At 42.6% G+C, this 16,622-nt stretch overlaps 1 protein-coding gene across 1 annotated transcript in view; it reads left to right on the top strand.

Annotated features, from left to right (window-relative positions):
* PRDM5 (PR/SET domain 5) overlaps window positions 1-16,622 on the top strand; it is a 306,280-nt gene that overhangs the window by 281,784 nt on the left and 7,874 nt on the right. The gene's annotated exons all lie outside the window — the stretch shown is intronic.

The raw sequence follows: 16,622 nt of genomic DNA, 5'->3' as shown, positions 1-16,622 counted from the left end.
CCAAGGCAGTTTTATTTTTCAGATTCAGGCACTGTTCAGCTGACAATTTTCTGTCCGACACTTTTGTTTTTCAGTTTGATAGATGTCAGGTAGAAGGATGCTGACAGGGCCACCCTTGGCTCAAATTTTGGCCAGTTTTCAAGAACCAACCAAAATTTAATTTCTCTTTCGTTCATTGACGGACACAGCTCCTCATCTGTATGACTATTGGGTTATACTGCCCCCTACAGGAGTAGTACACTAGGAAGACAAAAAAACTTGACCACGCCTATGGGGCAGTCCTTGGGGGTATACTCCTACTCTCTGCTATAGGTATTCAGTTTTTTTCTGCATAGTCAGGAGTAAGTACCTAGTTCCTTGCTGGGATTTCTGGTCCTGGCAGTTTTTTCTTTTAAATGGAATTTTTTCCTCTCTTTATTATTTTGTTCCTGTGAGAGCTACAATCAAGTGCCGCACTTAGGGTCCCCCCAGACCGGCCAGTGAGCACTTGCAGACTGCAGCTCGGCGCTAGGTCGACCGCGAAATATCCCCACTAGCCTGCAAGTTAAACATCTCGCAAGGGCGCATACAAACTGGCTTTGGCCCGAGTTGCAGCGTTTCCTCCTGGCCGACAGCACCCACATTGCGATGGAGCGGTGTCCTGTCCATAGCGGGGCCCACCCTGTTACTGGTGTGGTAAGTAGCTGGTCCCTCGCTACCCCTGGAGGGTTTTGGGGTGGACGTGGGCCCCTCCCTGGGATGGTCAGACCCCCGGCTCCACTCCCTCCCAGTCCGCTACCCCCCTTCTCGTAGTCTATTTCAGGCCTGTGCCCTGGTGTCGCAAGCTATGACAGAGTGAGCAAAACGTCTATTCCGGGGCCTGAAGGAGAAACCGCTCCACCCTGCCTTTGCAGAGCTGGCGAATCAGTTGGTCCAAGGGCTACAGTTTATCTGCTGCTCCCCTGATTTCTAGACTTTCTGTCTCAACGGTGGTCCTGCGTTGTGTTATCTGGCTGAAATGCTGGTCTGCGGACCAGGCTTCTAAGAAGGCCTTATCCGATCTTCCATTTGTGTGGGATTGCCTCCGGAAAGGTTCTTCCCTTACAACCTGCACTTATCCCTAGATCGCTTAGGGGATCTCTGTAGAGCATTGCAAGACTTGTTACTTCAAGGGGTGATTGTTCTGGTTCCGACATCAGAACCTTTTCAAGATTTTTACTCAAACCTGTTTACATTTCCCAGGAAGGAAGGCAAGGTGCATCCAATTCTGGACCTCAAGGCGCTAAACTGCTTTGTGTGGGTACAAAAGTTTTGAATAGAATACATTCACATGGTAGTGGCGTTCCTACATCACGGGGATTTTCTCGCCTCCATTGACATCAAGGACACCTACCCTCACATACAAATATGTGTCGCCCACCAGCACTTCCTCCACTTTGCAGTGGATGAGGAGCATTATCAGCTTGTGGCTTTACCCTTTGGTCTCGCTTCCGCTCCTCGGGTCTTCACAAAAGTATTGGCCCCTGTTCTAGCATTACTGCGTCAGCAGGGGATTGCGGTACTGGGGTACCTGGATGACCTGCTTTTGCAAGCAGTCTTTGACTGGTCTGTTTGACAGCTTAGAGATTACTCTGCAAACTCTGAGGGAGTTCGGTTGGATTCTGAATCTTTAGAAGTATGCTCTGGTTCTGTCCACAAGCCTGGCCTGTCTGGGTCTGACTCTGTACTCAGCCAGAGTGTTTCTTCCTCTGGAAAAACTTCAGAAGTTGCAGGAGGCAGTTCAGCTTCTGCTATCCAGCAGATGGTCATCTCTACGGACTTGCTTGCGGGTGCTGGGCTTGATGGTGTCTACCTTTGAGGTTGTTCTATTTGCACAGTTCCACACGAGACCTCTGCAAAAGAAGATTCTGGTGATATGGCGTCCTCGGCACAGAGTGTGCTCAGGGGGTCTGGATTCTGGAAGAGTCCAGGCTACCGATCAATGTCCTAGAGCTCCGAGCGATCAGAATTTGTCTGGATCATTGGACAAATTGTCTCCAGGGGTGTCCGGTACAGATTCAATCAGACAATCCCACTGCCGTGGCCTCTGTCAATCACCAAGGGGGCACAAGAAGTGTCCTGGCGGCTTGGGAAGTAGCCGGCATTCTAAGGTAGGCAGAACGAATTGTTCCAGCCCCCTCTGCTGTGCACATTCCAGGAGTGGAAAATTGGCAGGCCGACTACCTCAGTCAACAGGCGTTGGACCAAGTGGAATGGTCACTTCATCCGGAGGTGTTCCATCAGTTGTTTCTCCGGTAGGGAACTCCCGAGGTGGATCTGTTGGCCTCTCGCCTCAACAGGAAAGTGTGAATGTTGGTGGCACGGTCTCAGGATCCTCTAGCCAATGCCACAGATGCTTAAGTGGCTCGTTGGAGTCAATATCATCTGATTTACACCTTTCCTCCTCTCAAACTTCTGCCGAGACTGCGCAGGATCAAGGCAGAAGAGATTCCGGTCATCCTAGTGGCACCAGACTGGCCTCGCTGTGATTTGGTGATTCCTACACTGTTAAAAGCTAGAAAATCTACTTCTAGGAAGATTTATCATCGTACGTGGAAGATGTTTATTGCTTGGTATGAATCCCTCAGGGTCCCCCCTCGCTCTTTTTCAGTGACTCAGATCTTGGCTTTCCTCCAACGAGGGGTTGAGCAGTGCCTGGCCTTGAGTACCATCAAGGGCCAGGGCACGGCCTTGGCGGTTTCCTTTCAACATCCATTGGCTACACACTCCTTGGTGCATACCTTTATAAGGGGCGTTCTCCATTGCCGCTGTGGGACCTCAATTTGGTGTTGTCAGTTCTCCAGAAGCATCCCTTTGAAAATATTCGGGAGATTCCCCTGCTTACGTTGTCAGAGAAAGGGCCTTTTTGGTGGCTATTACATCTGCATGCAGGGTGTCTGAACTGGCGGTGCTGTCTTGACGTTCACCTTACCTGGTGGTTCACAGGGATAAGGTGGTTCTTCGTTCATGTCCGTCGTTCCTTCCGAAGGTTGTCTCTGATTTTCATCTGAATGAAGACATTGTGTTGCCCTCACTGTCCCAAGCCTAAGTATCCTAAGGAAGTTTCTTTGCATTCCCTGAATGTGGTTAGGGCAGTAAGGGTGTACCTGGCAGCTACAGAGTCTTTTAGAAAGTCAGACTCACTAATTGTCCTCACGAATGGACCTCACAAGGGTTTGGCTGCTTCTGCTGCAACCATTTCCAGATGGATCAGACAGACTGGGGTTCAGGCTTATTCCATTAAGGGTCAGGTTCATCCTTTCCCTGTTAAGGCGCACTTTACTCGGGCACTTAGTGCCTCCTGGGCCTTCCGTCATCAGGCATCAGCAATGCAGGTGTGCAAGGCCGCCACCTGGTCGTCTGTACACACGTTCACAAAGTTTTATAAAGTGGATGTGTTTTCATCTGCGGATGCTTTTTTTCGGATTCAAGGTTTTGCAGGCTGCTGTTTAGAGGACTTTTCCTCTTTGAGGGTGTTTTCTATTTTTTTCAGGTGAGCTACAGTTGTTGATAGTTGAGCTCCAAGTTACCTGGTTGGCTATGTTTAGCTTTCGGGAAGTTTTTTCTGATGTTCCTACCCCTCATGTTTGACACTGCTTTAGGACAACCCAATGGTCATGAAGATGAGGAGCTGTGTCCATCAATGAACGATAGAGAAAATGTGATTTTTGATTTACCGTAAAATCCATTTCTCTGGTGTTCATTGACGGACACAGCACCCGCCCCCTCTTTGAAATTGGGTTTTTTTCTTCTGACACTGCTTGTTACAAAACTGAATACCTATAGCAGAGAGTGGGAGTATACCCCCAGGGACTGCCCCATAGACGGGGTCAAGTTTTTTTTATCTGCCTAATGTCCTACTCCTGTAGGGGGCAGTATAACCCAATGGTAATGAAGATGAGGAGCTGTGTCGGTCAATGAACATCAGAGAAATGGATTTTACGGTAAGTCAAAAATCGTATATGGCCAGCTTAACTCTTCTGCACTAAATCGAATCTGGAGATCAAATATACAGTTTTACCATTTAGCAGAGTTTCAAATAGAGGGACTATTATCAGCCCACATGATTTTATTGAAACAAACAACTTTAACCCCTTCCGTACCGCGTCATGTCAAATGACGTCGGCACAAATCCTTTCTCGATCCGGGCCGACGTCATATGACGGCGCCCGGATCTCCCCGCTACTGCGCGCCCCCGGGAGCGCGCAGCGCGGCGATCGGGGGTGAGGCTCGTCCCTCGGACTGAGCCCAACCCCGATCAAGGTAAACAGCCAATGAAATTGGCTGTTTACCACGTGATCGGCTGTGTCAATCACAGCCGATCACATGAGCGGCTCCAGCGCGAGCCGCTCGTTCCTTCCTTAATGCGCGCCCCCGGGGGCGCGCAGCGTGGCGATCGGGGACGAGGCTCGTCCCTCGGACAGAGTCGATCCCCGATCTAGGTAAAGAGCCAATGAAATTGGCTCTTTACCACGTGACCGGCTGTGTCCAATCACAGCCGGTCACAAATGTCAACAGAGAACACGGTAACTAGCTGTCACCGTGTTCTCCTCCTCACACACTGATCCTGTGTGAGGAGGAGATTGTGGTAACAGCTAGTTACCAAGTACAGTGCACCCCAAACACACTGATTGCCCCCCCCCCCCCCCAATAAAGAGCACCTGTCACTAGCCCATCAAAGTACCCGAGTACCTGTCACCAGCCCATCAGGTACTCTGATGACAGGTACTCGGGTACTCTGATGACAGGTACTCTGATGACAGGTACTCGGGTACTCTGATGACAGGTACTCTGATGGTCTGGTGACAGGTACTCGGGTACTCTGATGACGGGTACTCTGATGACAGGTACTCGGGTACTCTGATGACAGGTACTCGGGTACTCTGATGACGGGTACTCGGGTACTCTGACAGGTACTCGGGTACTCTGATGACAGGTACTCGGGTACTCTGATGACAGGTACTCGGGTACTCTGATGACGGGTACTCGGGTACTCTGATGACAGGTACTCGGGTACTCTGATGATGGGTACTCGGATACTCTGATGACGGGTACTCGGGTACTCTGATGACAGGTACTCGGGTACTCCGATGACGGGTACTCAAAGTACCAGAGTACCTGTCGTCAGAGTACCCGAGTACCTGTCACCTACCCATCAGAGTACCCAAGTACCTGTCACCTACCCAACAGAGTACCCGAGTACCTTCCACCTGCTCATCAGAGTACCTGACACCTGAAGTACCCGAGTACTTGCCACCTGCTCATCATTACCCATCACTACTCATCAGTACTCATCAGTACCTATCACCTATTAGTATCAGTACTGATCATCCGTACCCATCATCAGTACAGTATCAGTATCACCTATCAGTATCAGTACTACTCATCAGTACTTATCACCTGCCTGTCACCTGCCCATAAGAGTACCCGAGTACCTGTCACCTGCCTATCGGAGTACTCGAGTACCTGCCACTTGCTCATCAGTACCAGAGTACCTGTCACCTGCCCAGCAAAGTACCCGAGTACCTGTCACCCTTCATACAGCCACCATGTCTAAGTCCAAAAAGGTTTATATACGTCGTCCGTTTAAACCTAAATACCGGTGTTATGGCAGCAGATAGCTGCCATAACCCTGGTATTTTTTTAAACGGTGGACGGTTGGCTTTCCGATAAGGGTGGTCCCAGCGGCGGATTCGCCGCGGGATCACCCTTCCGGGGTGGCGGAAGAGGTGCCCCCCCCCCTCCCGCTGCATTCTGGTCCTTTACCCCGTTTACCGGACCCGCCGGCAGCGGGGAAAACGATCCGGTCCCAGATCCTCACAGACAGGATGTCGAGTGAGGGCAAGCTTGCCCTCACTTGACTCTATGGTCTTGGAGGACCGGAGCTACGGCAAACGTCATTGCCTAGCAACCAGTTTAAAGGTCCCTTTTTTTTTTTCATTTTATTTAATTTTTTTTTTATTTTTTTTTTTTTATTTTTTCTATCTTTTAGTGTACTTGTGAGATCTGAGGACTTTTTGACCCCAGATCTCACAAAAAAGAGGTCCTGTCGTGCCTTTTTTTATTACAAGTAATGTTTACATTTCTTGTAATAGAAATAAAAATGATCAAATTTTTTTTTTTTTAAAAAACAGTGTAAAAATAAAAAATAATAAATAAAATAAATAGTAAAAAAAAAAAAAAAAAAAATTAAAGCGCCCTGTCCCTGCGAGCTCGCGCGCAGAAGCGAACGCATACGGAAACCCCGCCCACATATGTAAACAGTGTTCAAACTACACATGTGAGGTATCGTCGCGATCGTTAGAGCAAGAGCAATAATTTGAGCCCTAGACCTCCTCTGTAACTCTAAGATAGCAACCTGTAGAAATTTTTAAAATGTCGCCTATGGGGATTTTTAAGTACCAAAGTTTGTCACCATTCTGTGAGCGTGCGCAATTTTGAAGCATGACATGTTGGGTATCTATTTACTCGGCGTAACATTATCTTTCACATTATGGAAAACAATTGGGCTAACTTTACTGTTTTCTTATTTTTTAATTAAAAAAAGTGATTTTTTTCCCAAAAAATTGCGTTTGGAAGACCGCTGCGCAAATACGGTGTGATAAAAAATATTGCAATAATCTCCATTTTATTCTCTAGGGTCTCTGCTAAAAAAAAATATATAATGTTTTGGGGTTCTAAGTAGTTTTCTAGCAAAAACAACTGATTTTAGCTTGTAAACACCAAATGTCAAAAATAGGCCTAGGCAAGTGGCTAGGATGCATGATGATGCTCCTTGGATGTTTAGGCCCCTCTATATGGCTAGGCTGTGAAAAAGTCTCACACATGTGGTATTGCCATACTCAGGAGGAGTGGCAGAATGTATTTTGGGGTGTCATTTTTGCTATGTACATGCTATGTGTTAGGAATATTCTATAAATTTACAACTTTGTGTAAAAAAAAAAGTTTTTATTTTTTTCCCACATTTTCCAAAAACTTGTGGAAAAAAATGACATGTTCAAAGGACCCATAATGCCTCATAGAATATACGTTGGAGTGTTTGCTTTCCAAAATGGGGTCATTTTGTGGACTTTTCCATTGTATTGGTGCTCTAGGGCCTTGAAAAATGTGATAGGTAGTAAGAAATTTTTATGTGTATTTATGCTCCTAAAACGCCTTATGGTGCTACTTGGACGTGGAGTCTCTTTTTGTGGCCAGGCTGTGTAAAAGTCTCACACATGTGGTATCACCATACTCAGAAGGAGTAGCAGAATGAATTTTGGGGTGTCATTTTTGCTGTGTACATGCTATGTGTTAGAAATAGCTTATAAATTGACAACGTTTTGGGAAAAAAAAAGAAAAAAAAATGTTTTCTTCATTTTCCCAAGAATTGTGGGAAAAAATTATAACTTCAAAAAACTCACCATGCCTCTTACTAAATACCTTGGACTGTCTACTTTACAAAAAAGGGTCATTTGGGGGGTATTTGTACTGTCCTGACATTTCAGGGCCTCAAGAAAGGAGATAGGCCATCAGTACATCTGGTGTGATCAAATTTCAGTAATTGGTACCATAGCTTCTAGACTCAATAACTTTCACACAGACTAAATAATATACACTAATTTGGGTTAATATTACCAGAGATATGTAGCAGTATAAATTTTGGCCCAAATGTATAAAGAAAAATTAATTTTTTGCAAAATTTTATAATAGAAACTAAAAAAAAGTGTTTTTTTTGCAAAATTTTTGCTCTTTTTTTGCTTATATCACGGAAAAAAAAAACCCCAGTTGTGATCAAATACCACCAAAAGAAAGCTCTATTTGTGTGAAAAAAATGATAAAAATTTTGTTTGGTTACAGTGTAGCATGACTGAGCAATTGTCATTCAAAGTGTGAGAGTGCTGAAAGCTGAAAATTGGTCTGGGCAGGAAGGGGGTCTAACTGCTCTGTATGGAAGCGGTTAAAGTAAAGCTGTTGGAGCCATTGACTGTAGAACCTTTCTGGAGGGAAATATGAAAGCTGCTATTTCCAATCTTCTTCTGAAAATGCTGGTTACCTGGCTATTAGGCTGGCCAGAGTTTAAAAATATTCAACCTTAAACAAGTATGTGAATCTGGAAAGTCACAGAGAAATCGGAAATCATATGGATATGAGTGGGTTTGTCTGGGTAATAGTACCTGAATGTCAAGACAAGAATATCAGCCACTAGTCCCTCTAGTAAGGTGTTTGCATGTAGACATGCATACAAATGTATAAAGCAGTACACTGTTTTACATTAGAACATGTTATTAATTACATTTGTTAATACAGCTATTTGGCATCATGTTGTTCCCTATAAAATGTGATTTAATGTATCCTGGTTGGATAGATACCATATATTTACCATATATTTGAAGCAAATGTATCTTTTCAAGTCTTCATGGTGTCTACTTGTAGTCTGTTTGAGCCTACTCCGTATTCTTGGGATAAGATATCTAAAGTGGATCTCTCACTTCCTGTCCAGGGTACAACTGTTAAATTAGAAAGATATTTCCAACAGGTAAACAAACATCAAAGTCTGACACAGGTCCTAACCCTTCCTTATATTTTAATAAATAAAGCCTTTTCTGAGAATTCCCTCAGATTCCTTCTTACTTCCTGCCCTGGAATGGAAAATCAAAGGAAAATGTTCCAATATAGACACAGAAAAAAATGCTTTAGGGTTCTATTTTAATTTAAAAAAAGATATTTGCAGCAAGAATGTATGCAGTAAAACTAATGAGCACAATACTTTTTTTGGATAGGGGCTTTTTCTGATTGCAAAGTTTGGTTGTGGTGTTCACTGCTGACCTCACTATATGGCCTAATTTAATAACTAGGAAGCTAATTTTACTTTAATATAGTGTAACCCTTGATATGTTCTAACAGTACTGTTACAACCAAACCAACTCCCTGGGGAAATAATGAAAGTCACTGTGTAAAAAAATAGTTTATCCCTGTTCATCATACTGCTTCATAAAAGAGGGTGTTTCATTGACCCATTTTGCTTTAATATAACAAAAATCCAGCGGCAGTATTTTGTCATAACCGAGTGGTGTGTATGTTATTGTGGTGTCATTATGAAGACTTCAGTTAGACAACACCTAATAATGCCACTGCAGTGGTATGTTAGAAAACTGTAAATCAAATTTCACTACAATAATTCTAAGCACTGATTGGTAGAATAGTTCTGCTTTTATTTGTTTTGCAAGCTGCAGTGTTTACTGTTTTTTTTATTGTATTGTTTTATATGTTCATTTACATTTATATAAATATGTTAGTTTATATATAATAATTCATTCAGTGAGTTTATTTGGATGTAATGCTTCAGGGATTTACAAGACAACATGGGACTGTATGGGACTTTTTAAATGTAATTGCATGCAAGAAAATTGTTAAATTGCACAGATCTGAATGACTTAAAAGTTGACTTTGGGCAAATGTCATACCCAAGATTGGCTACTTGATAAGAAATAGTGAAAGTCGGTTCACTGCAGATCCATTCCTATTTTTTTTTTTTTTTTAAAGAAATTTTATTGGCATTTTTCAATATACAAAACAACAAGAGTAAGTATAAGTTATAAGATCATATAACAGTACATGGCCTAGTGACATTGTATATAACATTAATGCAAGACGTCAACATTTTCTAGGACCAAAAAGGGGGGTGGGGTCAAGTAAGAAAGAGATAACTGTGGGTGACTCAGAGCAGGTATCTAATAGCAGTAAGGGGGGGGAGGGCAGGAGGAAGGCTGAGATGAGTAGGGCGGGGGGGTGGGAGAGGTGGAGGGGGTAGAAAAGTAGTGGGAAACAGGGGGGGAGGAGGGAGAGTAATAGGGAGGGAGAGGACTTGTATAAAATAAAGTAGAATTAAATCAGACAGCGGCAGGTATCCTTATCATGCATAACATCTGGTATCCCCATACTGAACAGTGACTAAGGGAGAGGTATAGTAGTGGTTGTTGAGTGGGGATTGTAGAAAGCCACCAGCAGGCCTTTCAATACAGATAGTCCATCTTGGCATACTCGCGGTGGGAACAAAGTGATCGCTTTTATATTTATATATTGACAGCCGTGTAATAAAAAGTGAGCCTGGTGAAAAGTTCCCTTGAGCTTTAATGTAGAATCAAATGTTTAGATTTTGTATGAGTAGATTAAGCAAAAACTGGTAGCCTACACTAGCCATTATATAAAATGAGTATTTTGTTTATTCTATGTTAACTTTTTTACATTCCATTTTACAAGTGAAAAAAGAAAAGTTGCTATCATAAATTGATTGTGCCATCTTCTGAAAGTTGGGACTTAGCACTCCTAATATTTATACTTCATTAAAATATGTTTTACAGATAGTTGAGATGCTTTCTTGTCAAGAGAGGTATTGTAGAGGACAGCATCCCATCTGTATGAGTCCAGAGTGTTGCAGAGGAAGGAAGCTTTAAACCCTTTAGGGATATAGAGATCAGTATGGAAACATAAACCAGTTGTAAGGAAATGTGTTACTTTGGTCAGTTTTCATAAGCCATAAAACAGCATTGCATGTTTTTTCAAAGATGAGGTCTACTGTGTTTATAGCGAAAATTCATAATAAATACATTTAAAATGGAAATATCTCAGCTGTACTACATACCGACATCAAAATGTTAGATGTAAATCTAATATTGTTGAGCCTAGGCAAACCAAGCATATTTTTTTAATTGTATTTTATTGGTTAATTTAATGCCAGAAGAGGCGTACTGTGCCTGAAAAATATTAAGTAAATGTGAATCACTGAGGTAGAAAGTGAAAATATTTAAGCCATGGTAGTTAATAATATATCACAAAACATACTTAGTCAGTTAGCCAAAGAGTAATGTACAAACTGTGATGATCCAGATAATGAATATTTGTCGGGGGATACTGTAGTTTGCACATTGTCAATGCTATGTGCAGTTTCTTACTGAATAAGCCTGTAAATATCATAGATTTAGATGATTGTAAGTATCATAGATTTAGATGATGAAATATACAATTTCTGACTAGAAGTCTCGGAAATAGAGTTTAACCACTTCCATACAGAGCAGTTAGACCCCCTTCCTTCCCAGACCAATTTTCAGCTTTCAGCACTCTCACACTTTGAATGACAATTGCTCAGTCATGCTACACTGTAACCAAACAAAATTTTTATCATTTTTTTCACACAAATAGAGCTTTCTTTTGGTGGTATTTGATCACAACTGGGTTTTTTTTTTCTTCGTGATATAAGCAAAAAAAGAGCAAAAATTTTGAAAAAAAAACACTTTTTTTTAGTTTCTATTATACAATTTTGCAAAAAATTAATTTTTCTTCATACATTTGGGCCAAAATTTATACTGCTACATATCTCTGGTAAAATTAACCCAAATTAGTGTATATTATTTAGTCTGTGTGAAAGTTATTGAGTCTAGAAGCGATGGTACCAATTACTGAAAATTGATCACACCAGATGTACTGACTGCCTATCTCCTTTCTTGAGGCCCTGAAATGTCAGGACAGTACAAATACCCCCCAAATGACCCATTTTTGTAAAGTAGACAGTCCAAGGTATTTAGTAAGAGGCATGGTGAGTTTTTTGAAGTTATAATTTTTTCCCACAATTCTTGGGAAAATGAAGAAAAAAAAATTTTTTTCTTTTTTTTCCCCAAAACGTTGTCAATTTATAAGCTATTTCTAACACATAGCATGTACACAGCAAAAATGACACCCCGAAATTCATTCTGTTACTCCTTCTGAGTATGGTGATACCACATGTGTGAGCCTTTTACACAGCCTGGCCACAAAAAGAGACTCCACGTCCAAGTAGCACCATAAGGCGTTTTAGGAGCATAAATACACATAAAACTTTCTTACTACCTATCACACTTTTCAAGGCCCTAGAGCACCAATACAATGGAAAAGTCCACAAAATGACCCCATTTTGGAAAGCAAACACTCCAACGTATATTCTATGAGGCATTATGGGTCCTTTGAACATGTCATTTTTTTCCACAAGTTTTTGGAAAATGTGGGAAAAAAATAAAAACTTTTTTTTTTTACACAAAGTTGTCAATTTATAGGATATTCCTAACACATAGCATGTACACAGCAAAAATGACACCCCAAAATACATTCTGCCACTCCTCCTGAGTATGGCAATACCACATGTGTGAGACTTTTTCACAGCCTAGCCATATAGAGGGGCCTAACATCCAAGGCGCATCATCATGCATCCTAGCCACTTGCCTAGGCCTATTTTTGACATTTGGTGTTTACAAGCTAAAATCAGTTGTTTTGCTAGAAAACTGCTTAGAACCCCCAAACATTATATATTTTTTTTTAGCAGAGACCCTAGAGATTAAAGTGGAGATTATTGCAATATTTTTTATCACACCGTATTTGCGCAGCGGTCTTCCAAACGCAATTTTTTTGGAAAAAATTCACTTTTTTTAATTAAAAAATAAGAAACCAGTAAAGTTAGCCCAATTTTTTTCCATAATGTGAAAGATAATGTTACGCCGAGTAAATAGATACCCAACATGTCATGTTTCAAAATTGCGCACGCTCACGGAATGGCGACAAACTTTGGTACTTAAAAATCCCCATAGGCGACAATTTAAAAATTTCTACAGGTTGCCATCTTTGAGTTACAGAGGAGGTCTAGGGCTCAAATTATTCCCCTTGCTCTAACGATCGCGGCGATACATCACATGTGTGGTTTGAACACCGTTTACATATGTGGGCGGGGTTTCCATATGCGTCGCTTCTGCGCGCGAGCTAACGGGGACAGGGCGCTTTCATTTTTTTTTTTTTTTTTTTACTATTTATTTTATTTATTATTTTTTATTTTTACACCGTTTAACAAAAAAAAAAAAAATTGATCATTTTTATTTCTATTAAAAGAAATGTAAATATTCCTCGTAATAGAAATAGGCACGACAGGACCTCTTTTTGTGAGATCTGGGGTCAAAAAGTCCTCAGATCTCACAAGTTCACTAAAAGATAGAAAAAAAAAAAAAAATTATTATATAAAATGAAAAAAAAAAAAAAAAAGACATTTAAACTGGTTGCTAGGCAACAACATTTTCCGTAGCTCCGGTCCTCCAAGACCATAGAGTCAAGTGAGGGCAAGCTTGCCCTCACTCGACATCCTGTCTGTGAGGATCCGGGACCGGATCATTTTCCCCGCTGCCGGCGGGTCCGGTAAGCGGGGAAAAGGACCGGACGCGGCGGGAGGGGGGGGCACCTCTTCCGCCATCCCGGAAGGGTGAACCCACGGTGAATCCGCCGCTGGGACCACCCTTATCGGAAAGCCAACCGTCCACCGTTTAAAAAAATACCAGGGTTATGGCAGCTATCTGCTGCCATAACACCGGTATTTAGGTTTAAACGGAGGACGTATATAAACCTTTTTGGACTTGGACATGGTGGCTGTATGAAGGGTGACAGGTACTCGGGTACTTTGTTGGGCAGGTGACAGGTACTCTGGTACTGATGAGCAGGTGGCAGGTACTCTGGTACTCCGATAGGCAGGTGACAGGTACTCGGGTACTCTGATGGGCAGATGACAGGCAGGTGATAGGTACTGATGAGTAGTACTGATACTGATAGGTGATACTGTACTGATGGGTACTGATGATCAGTACTGATATGTGATAGGTACTGATGAGTAGTGATGGGTACTGATGAGCAGGCGGCAAGTACTCGGGTACTTCAGGCGTCAGGTACTCTGATGAGCAGGTGGAAGGTACTCGGGTACTCTGATGGGTAGGTGACAGGTACTCAGGTACTCTGATGACGGGTACTCCGTTGACAGGTAATCAAAGTATCCGAGTACCTGTCATCAGAGTACCCGAGTACCTTTCATCAGAGTACCCGAGTACCTTTCATCAGAGTACCCGAGTACCTGTCATCAGAGTACCCGAGTACCTTTCATCAGAGTACCCGAGTACCTGTCATCAGAGTACCCGAGTACCTGTCATCAGAGTATCCGAGTACCTGTCATCAGAGTACCTGCGTACCCGTCATCAGAGTACCCGAGTACCCGTCATCAGAGTACCCGAGTATCTGTCATCAGAGTACCCGAGTACCCGTCATCAGAGTACCCGAGTACCTGTCATCAGAGTACCCGAGTACCTGTCATCAGAGTACCCGAGTACCTGTCATCAGAGTACCCAAGTACCCGTCACCAGCCCATCAGAGTACCTGTCATCAGAGTACCCAAGTACCCGTCACCAGCCCATCAGAGTACCTGTCATCAGAGTACCTGATGAGCTGGTGACAGGTACTCGGGTACTTTGATGGGCTAGTGACAGGTACTCTTTATTGGGGGGGGGCAATCAGTGTGTTTGGGGTGCACTGTATTTGGTAACTAGCTGTTACCACAATCTCCTCCTCACACAGGATCAGTGTGTGAGGAGGAGAACACGGTGACAACTAGTTACCGTGTTCTCTGTTGACATTTGTGACCGGCTGTGATTGGACACAGCCGGTCACGTGGTAAAGAGCCAATTTCATTCGCTCTTTACCTAGATCGGGGATCGACTCTGTCCGAGGGACGAGACTCGTCCCCGATCGCTGCTCTGCGCGCCCCCGGGGGCGCGCATTGCAGAGAGAACGAGCGGCTCGTGCAGGAGCCGCTCATGTGATCGGCTGTGACTGACACAGCCGATCACATGGTAAACAGCCAATTTCTATTGGCTGCTTACCTTGATCAGGGATGGGCTATGTCCGAGGGACGAGCCTCACCCCCGATCGCCGCGCTGCGCGCCCCCGGGGGCGCGCAGTAGCAGCTAGAGCGGGCAGACGTCATATGACGGCCGCCCGGAACGGTAAAGCCATCCTGCCGGCGTCATATTACTATGCGCCGGTATGGATGTGGTTAAACAAACTGCTAATGAAAAAATTAGAACCAAGCTGGAGTAAATTATACTTAGATATGTAATTTTTTATGTTTTATCAATTTTACTAAAGTGCTTGTTCTCTCCTTTATTTTTATTTTTTAAATTTATGGATACTGAGGTTAGAACTGTAGATTGGTAAATCAGACAGTTTTGAGGCCATAGGACCAACCTAACATAGGCAGCATCACACTACTTTAAACCTAATTCTTTAGAATTATAGAACGTACCAAAGTATCCCTTCCAATTACAGGGTGTCCACATTTGTAGATGCAGTGAGAGGTCTTTAGAATACCACCAGATTTTTGGTGGGAAAAATCTTATCCCTAAACTCTCCTAAATATGTTAAAGCTATACAAACACTTTTTGGCCATTTTTTTGTAAAGTTTTTCTGTGTGTGTTTAGTGTGTGTGTGACGATCTGCTTAGGTTTAAAAAGATTAAATCTGCCTAACTCATTCCAATCTGTGAGTACAATGAGATGGGGTAGAGCTTTGCTGTTTTTCCATTTGCATAGTAAGGGATTGATCATCCAGCACACCCTGGGTCATAATTGAGCGCCGCATGTAAAAACCATTCACCTTCTTTTCTTTCTGAAGTATTAAATTCCCAAGTGTTTAACAGACTGCAGATCACCAGTATAACACAGCACATCTTAGACCATGCCACACACATTTCCATAATCCTTGCTTACAACACCATTTATTTGCTACAACAGTCCTAAAGTCTACCACATTATCCTGTGCATATCTACATCTACCTTCCTAAGAATTTTTATATGACTTTTATAAAATTACACTGAATATATCATGTAGGATTCTGGCATTTGATTATATTTTCATTAAGGTTTCAATAAAAAGGAATATTTATTTCCCTTTTTTCTCAGGTTTCAGGAAATTATTCTAATCTTTTTTAATGCCTCCTATGTATATTTTGACTTCCTTGTGAGATGATGGACAATGAGCTGACATAAGGAAGACAAATGAGGTGGCAAGACGCTGGTGTGGATTGCTGCACTTTTATTATGATAATCTGTGTTTGTACTGTGATAACATGTCTTTATCAGAACCTTTTACCTTCGTTTTTTTTAAAGAAAGAGGAAATAGCTAAAGTAAGAATGCTGAATTGAGTATTCACAATACAATGGTGGCAATGCATTGAATCAGTTTGCACAGGTTTGTGATGTTTTAATAAGTAACATTTTCACAGAGAAATAAAACACTTCTAAGAATTAAAGACAGCTTGCTTGCTTCTGGGCTTCAGATACAGAGATAAACAGTGTCTTTCTTAAATATTTCTGTGCATGTAAGAAAGACTATGAGAAAATACAAGAGCAGGGGCTGTGAATTATGGGAAATGCCTATTTCCACTAATGCAATATTGTTGTCCTGGTTGCAGCAAATGAGAGATTTTATTTTGTTTCACGCCAAAACAAAAATAGAAGTGAGGGAATGTCAACAGATGCTTATAACAAACTCTTAAGAGCCGGTTCACACTACCACGACCAGAAAGTCGCCCCGTGACTTGAAGAGACTTGGAAGAGACTTGTGCACTACTTTGAAGAGACAGGCGACTTTGTCTGTGGGGAATGCCTGGCTAATCTCTTTCTTCTTCCTGGAAAGTCTGATAACAAGTCGTGTCAATTAAGATAAGGAGGCGACTCCCATTGAAGTATATGGGACAGTCGGATCACAGGTCGCCTCAAAGTAGTACAGGT

The sequence above is a fragment of the Pelophylax lessonae genome, assembly GCF_965119305.1.
Source record: "Pelophylax lessonae genome assembly, chromosome: 1".
NCBI classification, from domain to species: domain Eukaryota; kingdom Metazoa; phylum Chordata; class Amphibia; order Anura; family Ranidae; genus Pelophylax; species Pelophylax lessonae.
The sequence above is the reverse complement of the archived record's forward strand: the minus strand, read 5'-3'. Positions and strand labels throughout refer to the sequence as shown.